Raw genomic sequence first — 18,460 nt, forward strand, 5'->3', positions numbered from 1 at the left:
GTTCGAATGGATGGTGATGTTCAGAGCCCTAACACGGAGAGGTGCCGTCCTCTCCTTTCGGCCTAAAGCGTCAGCTACAACATTGGCCTTGCCAGGGTGATAACGGAGTTCACAATTGTAGTCGTTGAGCGTCTCGATCCATCGACGCTGTCTCATATTCAATTGCTTCTGATCGAAGATGTGCTGGAGACTCTTGTGATCGGTAAAGATAGTGCTCTTAGTTCCATACAGATAATGTCTCCACAATTTGAGTGCAAAGACAACGGCTCCAAGTTCAAGATCATGTGTAGTGTAGTTCCGCTCGTGAATCTTCAATTGGCGGGAGGCATAGGCAATAACCTTTGATCGTTGCATCAGTACACAACCAAAACCACTCTTCGATGCATCGCAATAAACAACAAAGTCATCACTGCCTTCAGGAAGTGATAGGATAGGTGCGGAGGTTAACTTCTTCTTCAAAATTTGGAATGCTGATTCGTGTGTGGGTTCCCAAATGAACTTCTTGCCCTTGTGAGTCAGTGCGGTCAAAGGACGCGCAATTAGAGAAAATCCTTCGATAAACCTTCGATAATAACCGGCGAGACCTAGAAATTGGCGGATATGCGTTGGAGTAGTGGGGGTCTCCCACTTGCTGATGGCTTCAATCTTGGCGGGATCAACTTTGATACCCTGGTCGCTCACAACATGACCCAAAAACTGTACTTCCTTCAACCAAAATTCGCACTTGGAGAATTTGGCGTAAAGTTGCTCTTGTCTTAAGAGTTCAAGCACAAGCCGAAGGTGTTGCTCATGTTCTTCTTCGCTCTTAGAGTAGATGAGGATATCATCTATGAAGACGATAACAAACTTATCCAAGTAAGGCTTGCAGACACGATTCATGAGATCCATGAACACGGCAGGTGCATTTGTCAAACCGAATGGCATTACGAGGAACTCATAATGACCATAACGGGTCCTGAATGCAGTTTTCATCACGTCACTTTCCTTCACCCTCAGCTGGTGATATCCGGATCGCAAATCGATCTTTGAATAAACGCTCGATCCTTGTAGTTGATCAAAAAGATCATCAATTCGTGGGAGAGGATATCGATTCTTGATAGTCAATTTGTTGAGTTCACGGTAGTCGATGCACATACGGAAGGATCCATCCTTCTTCTTTACAAACAACACAGGTGCGCCCCAAGGTGAGAAGCTTGGTTGGATAAACCCTCGATCTAATAGCTCTTGTAGTTGACTCTGTAATTCTTGCATCTCGGAAGGTGCGAGTCTATAAGGTGCGCGAGCTACAGGTGCAGCTCCTGGCACTAAGTCAATCTGAAACTCTACTGCTCTCTGCGGCGGTAATCCAGGCAATTCCTCTGGGAAGACATCAGAAAATTCGTTCACAATTCGTACGTCGTTCACGTTCTTCACCTCAGTTTCTACCGCTTTCACATGTGCTAGGACAGCAAAGCGTCCCTTCTTCATAATCTTTTGCGCTTTCACGCAACTAATGAGGTTCAACTTCGAGGTACATCTCTCTCCATAGATAACCAGTGGTTCGCCATCTCCTTGTGGTATGCGAAGTGCTTTATCTCCACAGATAACATCGGCCTTTATCTTGCTCAACCAATCCATACCGACGATCGCGTCAAAACTTCCCAGTTTGATAGGTATCAAATCAATTTCGAAATCTGCACCAGCTATGTTGATAATAGCTCCACGACTAATATGGTCAACCTTTTCAAGTTTTCCATTGGCGACCTCGACAAGCATACTTTCCTTCAAAGGAACTAACGACCAATCTAACTTATCACAAAAATGTCTACACACATAGCTCCTATCGGCACCAGTATCAAATAGGACAGAAGCTAAAAGATTGTTGATCTTGAATATACCTGTCACCAAGTCGGGGTTGTCGCGAGCGTCCCTTGCATTAACATTGAAGGCTCTAGCACGTGGTGGTCCGCCATCCTTACGCTTGTTAGGACACTCATTTCTGAAATGGCCCGTCTTTCCACATTCATAACACTTCTTAGGCCCATTGTTGTTGTGGTTTGGCTTCACATTCAAAGTGGTAACCTTGCAATCCTTGCCAACATGTCCAGATCGTTGGCACTTCTCACAGATAACATTGCAATACCCAGTGTGGTGCTTGTAGCACCTATTGCATTGTGGTAAGGTTCCTTTGTAGTTCGGATTGGTGCGGTTGTTGTTGTTGGGGTTGGTGTTGTTGTTGTGCATGTTGTTGTTTTGCCTAAACCCTTCATGTCGCTTTGCCGGGTTTTGATCATAGTTCCTACCCCTGTTGTTGTTGTGGTTGTTGTCCCATTTCCTCTTTTCACCACTAACAGTTTCAAACTTAGCCTTCTCCGGCTCGTCCAGGATGATTTGATTCAAGAGAGTATGCGCCATGCGCATTGCTTCGGGAACGCTTGGCGGCTTGGATGAGGTAACATTACCCTTGATGGACTTAGGAAGTCCCGAGAAGTATTTCTCCAAACGCTTAAATTCGGGGGTGACCATGGTTGGACACATAAGAGCCAATTCCAAAAACCTACGGTTGTAGCTGTTAAGGTCGTTCCCTACGGTCTTCAATTGCATAAATTCGATTTCCATCTTTTGAATCTCGGTTCTCGGACAGTATTCCTCGATCATAGCACATTTAAATTCTTCCCAAGGCGTAGCATACGCCTCATCAATTCCTTTCGCTTGGGCCATGGTATTCCACCATGTAAGCGCGCCATCAGAAAGTGTGCAAGATGCAAATTTCGTTTTGTTAGCCTCAGAACAATTGCTAACCCTGAATACCGATTCCAACTTTTCGAACCATCTGGTGAGACCGACGGGTCCCTCAGTGCCACTGAAGTAGTGTGGTTTGCAGTTTTGAAATTCCTTGTAAGTACACCCATCTCGGACGACAGGTGGATTGACAGGCGGTGGTGGTGGAACTTGGGGTTGTCTTTCAGCTAGTGCAGCAGCGACTCGCTCGTTAATCATTTCCTCAATTTGTGCCGCGGTGGGGATAGATCTCCCGTTGGCCATGATGTTCTATACAAACATTTTGACTCAAGTCAAAATCCATTATGCAAATAATAATAATATAGTATATAACAACCAACATGAAAACAGCACAACACATGTTGATTAAGTAATGCAAGCATATATAAGTACCACAAAACCATGATATGATAACGTAAATAGAACACTTGCGCAAGAAGTAACAACACAAATTCCATTCATTAATGATAATAAGTTCATACATTACAATAAGTTCGTACATTACATAAGTGAAATATGAAATTACAAAAGAGATTACAATACAGAATCTAGTACAAAGTCCTACGGCGATGGTGGGTACAAGATGTCCAAAACATGAGCCAACTGCTCCTCGAGCTCAGTAACTCGAGTCTGGAGAATCTCAATCTCCCGCCTCATTTCCTCATTAGAGGAAGATGGTGGGGCAGGTGGTGCTGGCGGTGCAGGTGGAGCCGGTGGTGCTGAAGTGGATGGTCCGGCTCTGGGTGGAGACGGTAATATCAGTGGGTCGGCGGGGTACGGCACCAGCCGTTTACGAGCAGTGATCCTACGACGCCGACCATAAGCGTCAGTGACAGTATGACCAGGAATTATGCCAGCGAAGCGATACCGCTTCTTCGGCGGGGTAGAAGGTGCCTGAATCGGTCGGTCAGCGGGATCCTCCTCATCACTGGAGTCGTCAGATGAGGTGTCGTCTGAAGAAGCATCGGTGGAAGAACCGTCGTCTGAATCATGCGGTGGTGGCGCGGGTGGCTCAACATATCCGAAAGCGGCCAACATCTGTCGGTGTCGGCCTGGCGTAATCACGGCTAAGCGGCCGTCGGCAGTGCGTCGGCAAGGTGTGCGCCAGTGATTACGGAAGGGACCTTCCCCGAACTCCGCGGGGATCTCCATGCCACCAATGCGAGCCAGTTGCCTCAGGGGTCTGGAAGAAGACGCCGGGATAGGCACACTAGAGCTAGCTCCAGAACTAGAGGCGCCGGGGTCGCCAGTGGGTGTCGGGGCCGGAATGTCGGCAGCAGCAGCAGCAGCAGCAGCAGCAACAGGTGCAGCAGTGGGTGGAACAACGGGGCCTGAGCCGCTCGGGATGTCAGTAGGTGGAACGTCCGACATCTGAACAAGGAAAAATAAATTTTCCATGTCAGTATGTCATAAAGCAAGCAAATAATAGGCCAACAGTTTAAATCATGTATAACAATAAGTAGCATGGCAATATCAGTAATCGTACGAAACTAGCATGCAATCGAAAGCAAGTAATAGCATGCAGTAGTGAAATCACGTAGTAGCATACGGCATATAGCAGTAACAGTAAGCAGCAGCATGCAGTAAGTTTAGCGGAAACAAGTAAACTAACAAGTTGTAGATTAGTCCTATTAGTGAATCCTACTCGGGTCGGTCTTAGACTCACTAATGCATCCTAATTCCCTACAACCAATGCTCTGATACCAAATGTGACGCCCCGTACTAAATCATCATGCACGGACCATCAACAACAGGATCATTACAAGGTTAAGTACTATATGCGTTTTCAAAACAGAGTTTGCATTCAATAATAAAAGTGACGTCATAACATACGTCAATTGTTTTACAAATCAAAGTATGCTTCACTAAGTAGAAGCATTAAATAAGTGTACGTGACCATAATGGTCGTTACATAACATAAGTTCATAAGTAAAAAGTTTGAATGCAACATAAGTAGTCATGCGATAACAACTCTAGGCAGCGGGTTCTACAGCACGACTAGTAAGATAGCGGAAGCGACTTCAAGCACCTAAGAAAATACATGCTTAAAAAGGTCAACACAAAGGTTGGTGAGCTATAGTTTAAGTATAACAGTAATGTAAGTAGGCCACGAGATTTCAGTGCTACAACGAGCGTTTCAAAAGTATGTAAAAGTATATGCTTAACCGTGGGCACCCGGTAACTAACTTAACGTTTAATGTACCCCCTTAAAGTGCACTTGGCAAGTGCGTATAACCTCGAAGTATTAAACACTCGTTAAATGCTAGCGCTACTAGCCCGAGTGGGGATGTCAAACCCTATGGATCCATATCTAAGATTCGCGTTCACGGTTCAAAAACCAATGATTAAACGTTACCGAGCTAAAGGGAATGTTTCTGCCGTTATATAACCCACACATATATAAAGTTTAAGTACTCGTGCCTAGTATGTAAAACATAAAATCCGCATGTATTCTCAGTTCCCAAAATAAGTTAAAGTAAAAAGGGAATGCTATAACTCACAATGATTAGTAGTAATGGTAAGGTAGTAGTCGGAAAGTGGTGTGCAAGTAACGGTCCAAACGTCCTCAACCTAAGTCAAATAGCACTAAGTCAATAAGTCGTCTCAAAAGGTTTACAAGTACGTAATTAAGGTCATAAGGGTCATCATCAATCATCATTAAACAAAAGGTAACAAGTAAGACTCGTTTATGAAAGTCGTTTAAAACAAAGGCTGACTTCGGTCAGTCACCACGGCCTCTACCCTTACTGAATTAAGGTGAGACCAGTGGTCATGGCTCCGTCTATGAGTCCCTTAAGTGTGGTAAAATTTACAGAAGCAAACTCGTCTTGGTTTGACCGTGGCGACGGTCTAAGTGCGAGTAGGTCAGAAATTTCTGCACAACGTTAAAGGACATGGTAACGATCGGAGGGCCATAAATCCTAAACCGTAACTCGGATTAAGACGAGTCCTATATGAAAAGTTATCTACTCGAAAAGTTCTATCTAAAAATCAAGGTTAGAACAGCCCAGGTCTACTGGTCTGTTCCAGAAGCATCAGGTCAGTAGGTTTTGGACAGAACAGTGGGTTTTGGAGAGTTCCGGTTGTCTCGGTGCTTGATGTTCATCACGGTTCTCATCCTTGATGCGTATAGCTTCAAGTGTACAACTCGTTGATGTGTTAACATCATTTTGACCAAGGCTTGTCCATCATAACCCAAGTGCAAGTGTTGTAAGTGTTTGATGAACCAAGGTTACATGTAAGTTTATGAACAAGTTCATGAACACTAAGAAAGATCACAACCAAGTGTAGGATCCATGATACTTGCACCAAAGTGTAAGCTCTTGTTGGTTTCATGTCCTTGTTCAAATGTGTAGTAAGCAACTAACAATAAGAAATAAAGAAATGAATGATAAGCCTAAACCAACCATGAAGGTGGTATTCTAGTAACATACAACAAACAAGAACACAAGTAACAAAAATTAAAGATTATAAACTTTAAATCTTTGAAATAAATAAAGTAGAAAGCTAATCTAAACAAGAAGATGATTCATAGTTGCTCTTACTTTTAAAGATTCAACCCAAGTTGATCTTTAAGTGAAGTAACTTCAAAGTTACTTCAAGAACTACAAGTAAAGAGTTTATACAACTATGAACTTTAATTCTTTGAAACAAAATATGTAGAACATAACTAGAGAGATTATGTTCTTGAATGTTCTTGTTATAACAAGATAAAGGTAAGAAATCAAACTAGTAAGTTTGTTCTTGAAAGTTAGAAAGTAAGTAACATATAACTAGTAACTACATGTATTCAAACATTAAGTAAGAACAAGTAAACAAACAACAATTGATGATGATGTTTAAGGGGTAAAAGGCCACGGTTTTTAGGGAGAAAGAAGAAGAAGAAATGTCTTCAAATTACTTACAAAGAACAAAGAACTTGAGAGAAAAAGAGAGAAGAAAATTGCAAGTAAAGTGTGTGTGAATTTTGGAATGAAGACTTCAAGTGAGTATGTAGTGTAAAAAAAAATCAAATCACCACTATATGGCTCAAAGGGTTCGGCATTCTGCAGCAACAAAAGGGGAAGAGGTTTGTTTTATGGTTACATGCATGTTAAAGTTCAAAAGTTGGTTAATAAGGGGTGTATGCATGGGAAGGTGTTGTAAGTATTATGTAACAAGATTCCAAGTCTCAAAACTAACTAGTTAGGTTCCAAGTATGATACTTGCATTAAGAGATGGGCTAAATAAGTCCACTAAAGTGTAGGGTGGGCTTATAAGCCCAATATCATGAGTCCATTAACTAATCAAAGCCCAAGTTCAATTAATCCCAAGTTAAACCAAATAAAGCCCAAGTAATTAACCTATCACATTAGTTAATTAAAATGATTAATAAAATTAATCATGAATGTAAATAATATCTTAAAATATTATTCGTGCAAGTTCCGGGTGTCACAAAGACGTTTCGGGCATTTAAAGTTCAAGTACGGGCAATTAAAGCAACATGTAAATGTAATAACATACATTCGTTTAATCAAGCGTATTAATAATAATAATTATTAATAAATAACGTAGGAAAAACCAGGGTCGTTACAAAGTCCAGACTCACTAATGCATCCTAACGACTTATCAGTTAGACACACTAATGCAGACCTGGTTCGCTAAGACCACAAGGGACACGTTCATATACATTATAAACGATTCACAATAGTTTATTACATTGCGAGGTATTTGACCTCTATATGATACATTTTACAAACATTGCATTCGTTTTTAAAAGACAAACTTTCTTTACATCGAAAGTTGATAGCATGCATACCATTTCATAATACATCCAACTATAGTTGTCTTAATAATAATCTTGATGAACTCAACGACTCGAATGCAACGTCTTTCGAAATATGCCATGAATGACTCCAAGTAATATCCTTAAAATGAGCTAATGCACAGCGGAAGATTTCTTTAATACCTGAGAATAAACATGCTTTAAAGTGTCAACCAAAAGGTTGATGAGTTCATTAGTTTATCATAATCCATCAATTCCATATTTTTGATAGACCACAAGATTTAAATTTCCATCTTTCATAAACATAATCTCGTATCAGGCATTTCGCACGGCATAGAGACAAAAGTCAATCATACGAACTACAAACACCTGGTAATTGACCTTAACAAAATGCATCTAGAATATCCCCCCGCATACCGGCATTCCGCACGGTCATGCAAAAAAGCATACAATCAGGCCACTCTTTTAAATATGATGGTTGTGTACACCTCACAAACAGATCATATCTTTTAAAGTTGGCGGTTGTATACCTATTTCGAAGTACTAAAGCAGTTCAAATTCTCTGACTGGAACTTGTTAGTGCCCATAGATCTATCTTTAGGATTCACGTCAATTTGGGGCTCGGTTCCCAAATTCTCAGATTACCAGACTAAAATGGGTGATATCCGGTGTACTCATAACTCATTCGTAGAATATTTTTAAGTACTTGTGTGTATTTCGTCAAACATTTATAAAAGTTGCGCATGTATTCTCAGTCCCAAAAATATATTTTAGAAGCATTTAAAAATGGAGTAATGAAACTCATTATACTGTATTTTGTAGTAAAAATACATATGACGTCATTGAACAAGTGCAAAGTTGGCCTTGGATTCACGAACCTATATTAAATATATATATTTATATGTTGGTCAGTATTTGTCTAACAATTTAAGTTATATCATAGTGTATCACAGTCCTAATGCTCGAGTCTAACATGCAAAAGTCAACAAAAGTCAGCTTGACCCAAAATGACTTCCAAAATTTATACATGATTATTATATAACTTAAATATAGTCGTTTTATATATATTTAAATATATTTATCATATTTTATTAAAGTAAATAATAAAAGTCATTTGTTAATAAAAATTTATATTTAAAATTTATATATGATAAAAATAGACTTTTTATATATAATAAAATTTACAAAGTTCACTTAATATCATAAAAATATAGTAATATGTAACTTTAATGTAATTATATTACGTGTGGTAAAAATATCTTTGTATCACATATTTATTTGATAAAATAATATTGATAATAATAATAATAAGTAAAAGTTGTATTATTTTGTAATAATAATAATTATTATTATTCTAAAAATAACAATATTTATATTTACTAAAAATGATATTAATTATGATAAAATGATAATTTATAATAACAAATATATTTCTAATAAAAATAATAATTTTAGTAAGAATGATAGTTTTAATATTAATAATACTTTTAATAATAATAATGATAAAAATTATAAGAACGATAATTTTATCTAAATCAATATCTTACAATATTTTAATTTTATCATGATACTAATACTCATTATTTCCTAATCGATTTGTTTAATATCTTTTAGTCGTCTTTTATATCGCATTCATAATAATGATAATAATAGTAATCATAAAAATTAGATAATACTAATATTAGTTTCAAAGATAATGATAATAATAAGTATTATAATAATATTAATAATAATACTAGTAATTATAATAATGATGATAACGTTAATAATAATTTTTGATAATAATAATAATAATAATAATAATGATTTTTAAATAATGATATATTTTAATAATAATAAAAAATAATAATAATAACAATAATAATAATTAGATAATAATTATAATGACGATAATAACGACGATAATAATAATCATTTTTAATAATAATACAAAAATTCAATTGACTATAACTTATAATCCGTTCATCGAAACCATTCGATATCTAAATGAAAAGTTCTTAATTTTTTGCTAACTTTCTAACGACATGCATATCATATACCCTATCTCAGTAGCATATGTATCTAATTCAAGATTCAACCTAAACTATCTAACGACAATATTAAAAATACAAGCATGCATAATCCTATATACTCGAGCACTAGTCAGGGATACACTATTAATATATAAAAGTTAAGTTATGAGTGCTCACGCATCAATATTGAGATTCAATATTGCAGGAAAGGTATGTAGACGCAACAGAGATGATAAACAGTAGATTGACCTCACGAGTATACCCCCGAACAATACCCATAACCTCCTTAGCTATAACCCATACTTTCCTTAGCTCCCTCCCGCTCGAAAAACTCGTTTGGAATAACTCGCTCATGACTTCGTCGTAGTATTTTATGTATACTAATAATATCTTGAAATAATACGGAGTAAATATATATATGTAAATCGATTGAGAGAGTTTAGAGAAATATATTTTCAAGTTTCTATGAAATAATGAAACCTATTGAATTCTATTTATAATAAATTTTTGAATTATTAAAGTGAATTATTAATGTATGAATTATTAAAGTATGAATTATTAAAGTGAATTATTAAAGTATGAATTATTAAAGTGAATTATTAAAGTATGAATTATTAAAGTGAATTATTAAAGTATAAATTATTAAAGTTAAAGTAAAGTAAAAGTAAAGGTAAAGGTAAAGGTAAAGGTAAAGTTAAAGTATAGTAAAAGTATAAAACTATGTACGTATAATACGCGTATAAATATATGTAATATTAATTTAAATCGTTATATATATTTAATAAAATAAAATATAAATATCGTTATCTTTTTCATACTAGTTAAGTAATTAGTTATCAAAAGTGGTTCTAGAAATTTATAAAAGTTATATACGTTTTAGTAATAAAGTTCTTTTTAAACTGAAAACGTTTTTGTACGTTTGAAACTAAATCAAATAAATATGATAATTTTGTTTTCCAAAACTAAATATATTTAAGAATCATTTGTTAAAAGGTTAAAATAACGAAAATCGTTATATCATAAAATGTTCTAGAAAAATAAGAATATATATACTCATAATAGGTTTCAAGTTTTTAAATTACCGTTTGATGACGAAGCGGGGGATAAAGTCTAAGGTTAAATAAACGTATGTAATCATCTTAATGTAAAATGTCAATTTACTTAACTTGCCACAATCCGACATCTAAGTTATCTACATTCTACATTCCTACTTTCATATTAAATAAAATGAAAGTTAAAATAATTATCTTATTCAAGTCACGGGGAAAACATTGTAAAGCATAAATTGAAAATCAAATAGGAATTTCCACTAACTCTTGTCTAACATTCGTTATTTGATACTTTATTCCTGCCTGTAGATCACTTTACCATTTTCCGAATGTTGTTAAAACGAACAGATTTCTTAAATCACAATGGACCTCACAACAGAGACTCGTAATCATAATGAATCTTGATAACTCAATCATTTGATATCATATTGTAATTCCGTCGATAAATATATTGAACAAATATGTTCATGTAAAGTATTATACATTTAATAGTTTGTTAACATTCTCAAGTTATAATATATATATATATATATATATATATATATATATATATATATATATATATATATATATATATATATATATATATATATAACCATATCCATTTATATAATAGTTCGTGAATCATCGGAATTTGGTCGAGGTTAAATGAATATATAAACACAGTTTAAAATTCTTGAGATTTAACTTAACAAACTTTGCTTATCGTATCGAAATAATATAAAGATAAAGTTTAAATTTGGTCGGAAATTTTCGGGTTGTCAGAGGGAGCTAGCGATTACGTACTATATTTTTAACAACTCTATTTATATAAAATATATATAATTATATATAGTAATAATAATATATAAAAGGGGGGTTTACCGTTTAATGACCGGTTTGTCGATTTTATATTTTAAGCGTAAAGATAAATGACAATAATTAAAGTGCGTAAAATAAATAACAATATTTGAAGTTGGAATAAGTAAAAGTGCGTTAAATGAAATGACAGTAAATAAAATGACAGAAAATAAAAGTACGGTGAGAAATACAATAAAAGTATTATGCTTATTTAAACTTTCGTAATCATGATGTTTGACGTTTTGATTTTAATTTATTACCCAGGGTTAATTGTCCTTTGTCCTGGATTATTTGATACCTATTTGGTTTTTGTCCATAATAGTCCATCGGTCATAATTATAAAATGCTCGTCAAATTAACCTTATTCCCGAAGTCAAATATTCCAATTAATTAGGGATTTAAACTGTAACAAGGTTTTAATACTTTGTTAATAATTACACCAGGTTATCGACTGCGTGTAATCTAAGGATTTAATACTTTGTTAACAATTACACCAATTACCCTTGTATGTAATCCACCCCTGTTTTAATTAGTCCTTGATATATTAATTTATCCACTTGGCCAAAATGAATAATCAATTACCCAATCCAATTGATTAATTAAATGATTGTAAACGATGTCGTATAAACGTCACTAAATAGGACATTCGTAATCAATTTAATAATTATTAGATTAACTAATTTGAAGATAGGTTCGAAAGGTTCCAATGAGTTGTCATTCAATTAGACAATACCCTCTACCTATTAATAGTCAATAGTCCAATGTTCACAAGTGTCGGTCTTTTGTCCAAACTCTAATTATGGTACAAAATCCAATAACCCAGACTTTAATATTCAGTCTAACATTACGATTACTTCGGCTTAAATAAGCATAATAATAACTTAGTTACGAGACATTAATTTAAAAAGGAAGAACATAGCTTACAGTGATTATTTATCGCGTAGCGTTACCCGGACAAAGTTTCGACTTAAAACCCGTAAAACATTTCTTACAATAACCCAACTAAACCATAACTTTATTATTAAAATTAACTTATATTAAAATTATAATATAAAAATATTTATGTTTACAGAAGAAGGAATGAAAAGAGTCTGTACAATTCGGCCGAAAACGTTGCAATTTATAGGACTTGGCCAGCTACAGCTCCTCATGCGATCGCATGACTTTAGTGCTTCCTGGCCATGCGATCGCATGGCCAGCCTGTACTCAGATATTTTGCAATTCAAACGTGGGCTGCTGAGTTTATTTAATATATAATATAATATATATAATTTAATATAATATATATATATATATATATATATATATATATATATATATATATATATATATATATATATATATATATATATATTATATTCTTGTGCCTAGTTGACTCGTAATTTTAGCTCCGTTGTCTCGCGCGTTGATGCTCGGTTCATGTCTCGGTTCCGGATTTTCGAACGTCTTTTCGTACGCTTTAATATCTTGTACTTTATGTTTCGCAACTTGTAATTTGCACAAAAAATTATTTTTCTTAACTCCCAAAATCCGCGCAAGTCTTTAACTCACTTTTAGTGGCACTTTTGAGTGTATTATGGCTTTAGTGGCACTTTTTCTTCAATTAATCTTCGTGCTTCGTCTTCACATTTATTTATTTAAACGATTACAACTTAAAAATAGAATAATTACAACTAAAAACTTTACATATTGGGATGATATTGCGACTAAATATATGTTCATTTGGAGCACTATCAAATATCCCCACACTTGAGCGTTGCTTGTCCTCAAGCAATACTGAATCTTGAAATTAAATCACACTTCACTCGAATCACTTTTTTATTCTCACACTTTATACATCAGTGATTTTGATACGGCGGTATAAACAATGATAGTAACGATGTGGTTTACAGTCCTACATGACTATAAAAATGTAGATCCTTTAAGAAAATTGGATCTTTGTGAAAACATTTGATCTTTTGAAAATTCATTCTAGCTTTTACCCTAGATAAGTTTTTCGGAATAACCCTTCACCGGTGTTTGCAAATTTTTTTTGTGGGTTTTGTGGGTTTCAGATTTTAAAATTTTAGCTCAAAGCTTGTGGTTTTGTGTTACTCACTTGCTAACCTTGTATTAAAAAAGCACACGTCCAGTTTACTTGCTCCGTATATTACCTTTCGGTAAACTATCGCCCGGTTGTAAAGGAAAGCGATGAACAAGCAACTGTTAAGGCAATGTCTAATGACATGCAGATGTTTATGGTCTAAAACGTGTCAGATGGAATTACCATCCTTTGTATGAGCAATAGTAAAGATCACCCTATAATTTTTCGGTCTGGCACAAGGTCCTTTCTTCGACCATGCTATGCAACCACCGTTCTTACGGTTGACACCCGATTTGGTTCAGATGACCTAATGAATTCCGATGAATTCTCAGAATTTTACGTTCAATGGTAATGAATGCATTGAAAATAGGTATTCAGAAAACAAATCGGTTTTAATTTTGATTAAAATATTTTCTAGTTCAAGCTCGAGTTTAGATATCATCGAATTCTATGAGTTTTTAATTCTCAATCTTTAAGGTCAATCTCAAGGATTGAGTAATATCAGTCTTAAAAGCTGATTTTTGATCTTTAAGGAGATTATCCTTTTCTGGTGGTCTGATTCATTAGTCTTATCAAGCTAATTTGCACGGCGCCCTCCCCATTTTTACGAGACAGATCCTCTCATGGTTAGAATAAGTCTGACCACTTGGCGACCCTGTTTGATGCTGAGGTCCGTGGATTTCCTGCTGATTTTAGAGATGACTTTTCTAGTTTTTTCATCAACCTACAGCTGGTCTGGATGACAACTTCCTGACCTAAATCAAGAAGCGCGTGTCTTTTTCGAAAGACTTTACTTCCTTTTAATGATGAAATTGATTCATCGTGTAGATCCATCTTTTCATTAATTTATATTCCAATTTTACGGGTAAAACAGTTAATTTAGTCCAAAACAAAAGCACCTGCAATAACTTTACAGAAACATGTGATAGATAGTTTTTAATTGAATAACTTGGTACATTCTCCCCACACTTAGCTTTTATTTATTTTTTTTCTTTGCCTTTTTATTCTCATCTTTTCCATTTTAAATGAATTCTAGCGTTTTGGGTTATTTCTCCATTTATGTTCTCTCCGAGGTAACAATAATTTCGGCATTAACACCTAGTTTTACCGTTCATAAATATGTATAAATATGATTTTGAATTCATTTAATTAAAAAAAATTCAAATTTTCATAAAATTTGGCAATTAAACCCAGTGTAAACCCGAGAGAATTTATAACCCTTCCCCACACTTGAGATCTTGCAATGCCCTCATTTGCAAGAAATCAGTAAAAATTTAAATTCATGAGGGTGATTAGTGTAGAAAAGTGATAAAAAATACCCAGTTTGTAATTACTAAGCTCATTGAATGATAGATGGCGCGCCTCATCGTTCATTCCTTTTGTTGTAATTTCACATATGTTTTACGTCTTATTATCAAAATTAGTAACTTTTGCTGAACTTAATGTCAGTCTTTGAAAGTGCGTTGTTTTACCCTATTTTACATAAGAAAAACTACATATATATATATATATATATATATATATATATATATATATATATATATATATATTAAGCATACTTTAGATCAATAATATTAAAATAATGATAATAAAATTTTTCGCCCCGCTCTCGGGTAAAGCAATTTCGGTTCCATGACCTAGTCTTTAACTTACGATGAATTTTAGAAATCATTTTTTAAACTTAATGAAATAAAGTAAATTTTGTTTTTAAATTCACACAAAACTTAAATTTAAAAAGCATATTAATTTCATACAAAACCTACAAAATAAAAAATTCAGAATGGGGGGAGAAAACTAGTTCTTTAATGTCTGCTAGTGGAAAAGACCAATCGAATTCCATTCTCGGAACTACACGAGAACAGAACAACTAACTCTAGACAGCATTTATTTCTTAGAACATTTGAATCTCCCCACACTTAGGTAGCTGTGGTGTCGAAATTATGATTAACTTCATCGTTAATTTCTTTTGGACCATAATCAACTTGCATATCTGTGAGTTTTGCTTTAAGCCATTGGTCGGATTCCTGTGTAATATCTACAAATTCAACTAGTTTCGCCTTTTCTTTAGGCGATAGATTGGATACTAACCGGTTACATAACTTAAAGTTCCCCTTGGTTTTAGCATCGCGAATCCGTTTGATAAGTTTCTTCATTGAACTGTTAATAACGTGATCATTTAATTTCGTATTAACAACGGAGTTCTTTGTTATCAGGTCATCATTAGGTGTTAGTTCATCTTCCCCACACTTAGGCATTTTATTATTGTTAAGCACTACCGTTGGAGTTGGTAAAACAATATGGTTCTCACCAATTGTTTTTATTGGTTCAACGGTCTTGGTTGGTGGAGATTTAGACTTTCGACTCACAAAGGTGATCGATTTTTCATCATTACTAAGTGTCATTATACCCTCTCTTACATCAAATAACGCCCCGGTGGACGCTAAGAATGGTCGACCTAAAATTAGAGGAATGTTTGAGTCCTCTTCTTTGTCAATGACAATAAATTCAACTAGAAAGGTTAAATTACCTACTTGAACGGGTAGGTTGTCAGCAATTCCAATTGGGTGCTTAATGGTTTGATCAAGGAGTCTAACACTCATTTTCGTTGGACTTAACTCACCTACTCCTAATCTCTTATATAATAAAAGAGGCATAACACTCACACTCGCACCTAAATCTGCCAGTGCATCATACATGACACAATAACTAAGTAGACAAGGAACAATAAATTCACTCGGATCACCTAACCTGGGTGGAGGTTTCGGTGGAACTATCTTCATCGGGTTTATTTTTACGGTTTTTATTTCTTGCGCTTTCTTATTCTTCTTCTTTCCAGAGGTATCACAAACTTCATTACCTATCACTTGCTCATACTGAACTCCTTTTCTTGGAAACGGGATGGGTGGTCTGTATGGTGCCACCACTGGCTTTACATACTCGGGTGGTGGTGGTGTTGTAACTTTTTCATTGTTACTCACATCTAAAACCTTCCCATCTTCTGGTGCTGGTTTTTCAGAATTCGTTGACACCATATTAACATTCTCATTCCGAGGATTTACTTCAGTATTACTCGGTAGCTTTCCTTGTTCCCTCTCACTCATCATGCTAGCAAGAGTACCTACGTGTTTTTCTAGATGCAGAATGGAAGCTTGTTGAGTTCTTAATGACTGATCAAACCTCTTATTCGTTTGGGTTTGAGTTGTAATAAATTGTGTTTGAGATTCCATTAGCTTTGCCATCATTTCTTCCAGATTTGGCTTTTTTTCTTCGGTTTGTTGTGGTGGTTTATACAAGCCAGGTATTTGTTGATTGAAAGTGTTGTTTTGAGTTAGTTGGTTATTCGGACCTTGTTGGTTGTACAAGTTATTGTTGGGTCCATTTGAATTGTAAAGAATGTTTTGATTTCGATTGAAGTTTGGCCTTGGCGGTTGATAATTATTTTGATAATTATTTTCCGGCCTTTGGTTCATGTAGGAAACATTCTCACGTTGTTCCAGGGTTTGTTCAATGTGACAATCTTTCGTTAAGTGTGGTCCACCGCATTGCTCGCAACTGATTCGTATAGCGTGAATATCTTTAGTCATCTTTTCCATTCATCTCTCGAAAGCATCTATTTTTGCGGAAACAGAATCAAAGTCATGGCTAGAATCGGCTCTAGCTGCTTTAGATGAATGAAAGATATCTTTTTCCTGATGCCACTCATGTGAGTGGGAGGCTTTGTTATCAATGATTTTGTGAGATTCGGTTGCGGTTTTCTTCATAATGGAACCACCAGCTGCTGTGTCGATGTCTTTTCGTGTAGCAACGTCGACACCTTGGTAGAATATTTGTACTATTTGATAAGTGTCTAAACCGTGTTGAGGACACCCTCTCAACAACTTTCCGAATCTTGTCCACGCCTCATTTAATGTTTCATTTGGCTTTTAAGCGAACGTAACAATTTCTCCTTGAAGTGTCACGGCTTTAGATGCCGAAAAGAATCTTTTAATGTGATGACCCGGATATTTCCAACCAAATTTAAACTTAATCTTTATATGATTTTGACACGATAAGCAAAGTCTATAATGTTGAGTCTCAAAAACTTTGAAAACTGTTTTTATAGAACCAATTAACCTTTGACTATTCCCAACGATTCACGAACAATTAGGTGTATATATATATATATATATATATATATATATATATATATATATATAAACAAAAATATATATAGTAGTTTAAAATAATAAAATATAATAGCTCAGTAAGATTAAGTATGTAACATAATATATAAGATAATAAATTGGTTATTAAAATAAAGCTATATATAAATGTGTATGAAATCTATAAATAATTATTATGTTATATATATTGGATTATATATATAAAAGATATAAATATTATCTGTTATTATATATATATATATATATATACTTATTAAATGATACGTAGTTACTAATATGTAATATTAATATATATTAAATTTAATTACGAGTTATAATATAAGCTGTTATTATTATTACTTTCATTAGTATGATTAACATTAAAATTAATATGAACATTAACATCAGTCTTATCAATATTATTGTTTTAATATGAGATTTGATTGATACATGTAACTTGTTAGATCTTAATTATTATTTGAACTACTATTAAATATTATTATTACCTCTATCAGTAAGGATAATTATTTTTATCATTAATAATAATATAATCATCATCTTTATATAAAATTATTGTTACCATTACTTTATCATGATTCTTATTCATATGAGTATTATTTTGATAATATTATTACTAAAATTTTTATTATTATTATTACTTTTATTATTATTATTGTTATTATTAATATTATCATTATCACTTTACTTATTATCATCTTTGTAATATATATATATATATATATATATATATATATATATATATATATATATATATATATATATATATATATATATATATATATATATAT

Source organism: Rutidosis leptorrhynchoides, chromosome 8, assembly GCF_046630445.1.
Source record: "Rutidosis leptorrhynchoides isolate AG116_Rl617_1_P2 chromosome 8, CSIRO_AGI_Rlap_v1, whole genome shotgun sequence".
Classification (NCBI taxonomy): Eukaryota; Viridiplantae; Streptophyta; class Magnoliopsida; order Asterales; family Asteraceae; genus Rutidosis; species Rutidosis leptorrhynchoides.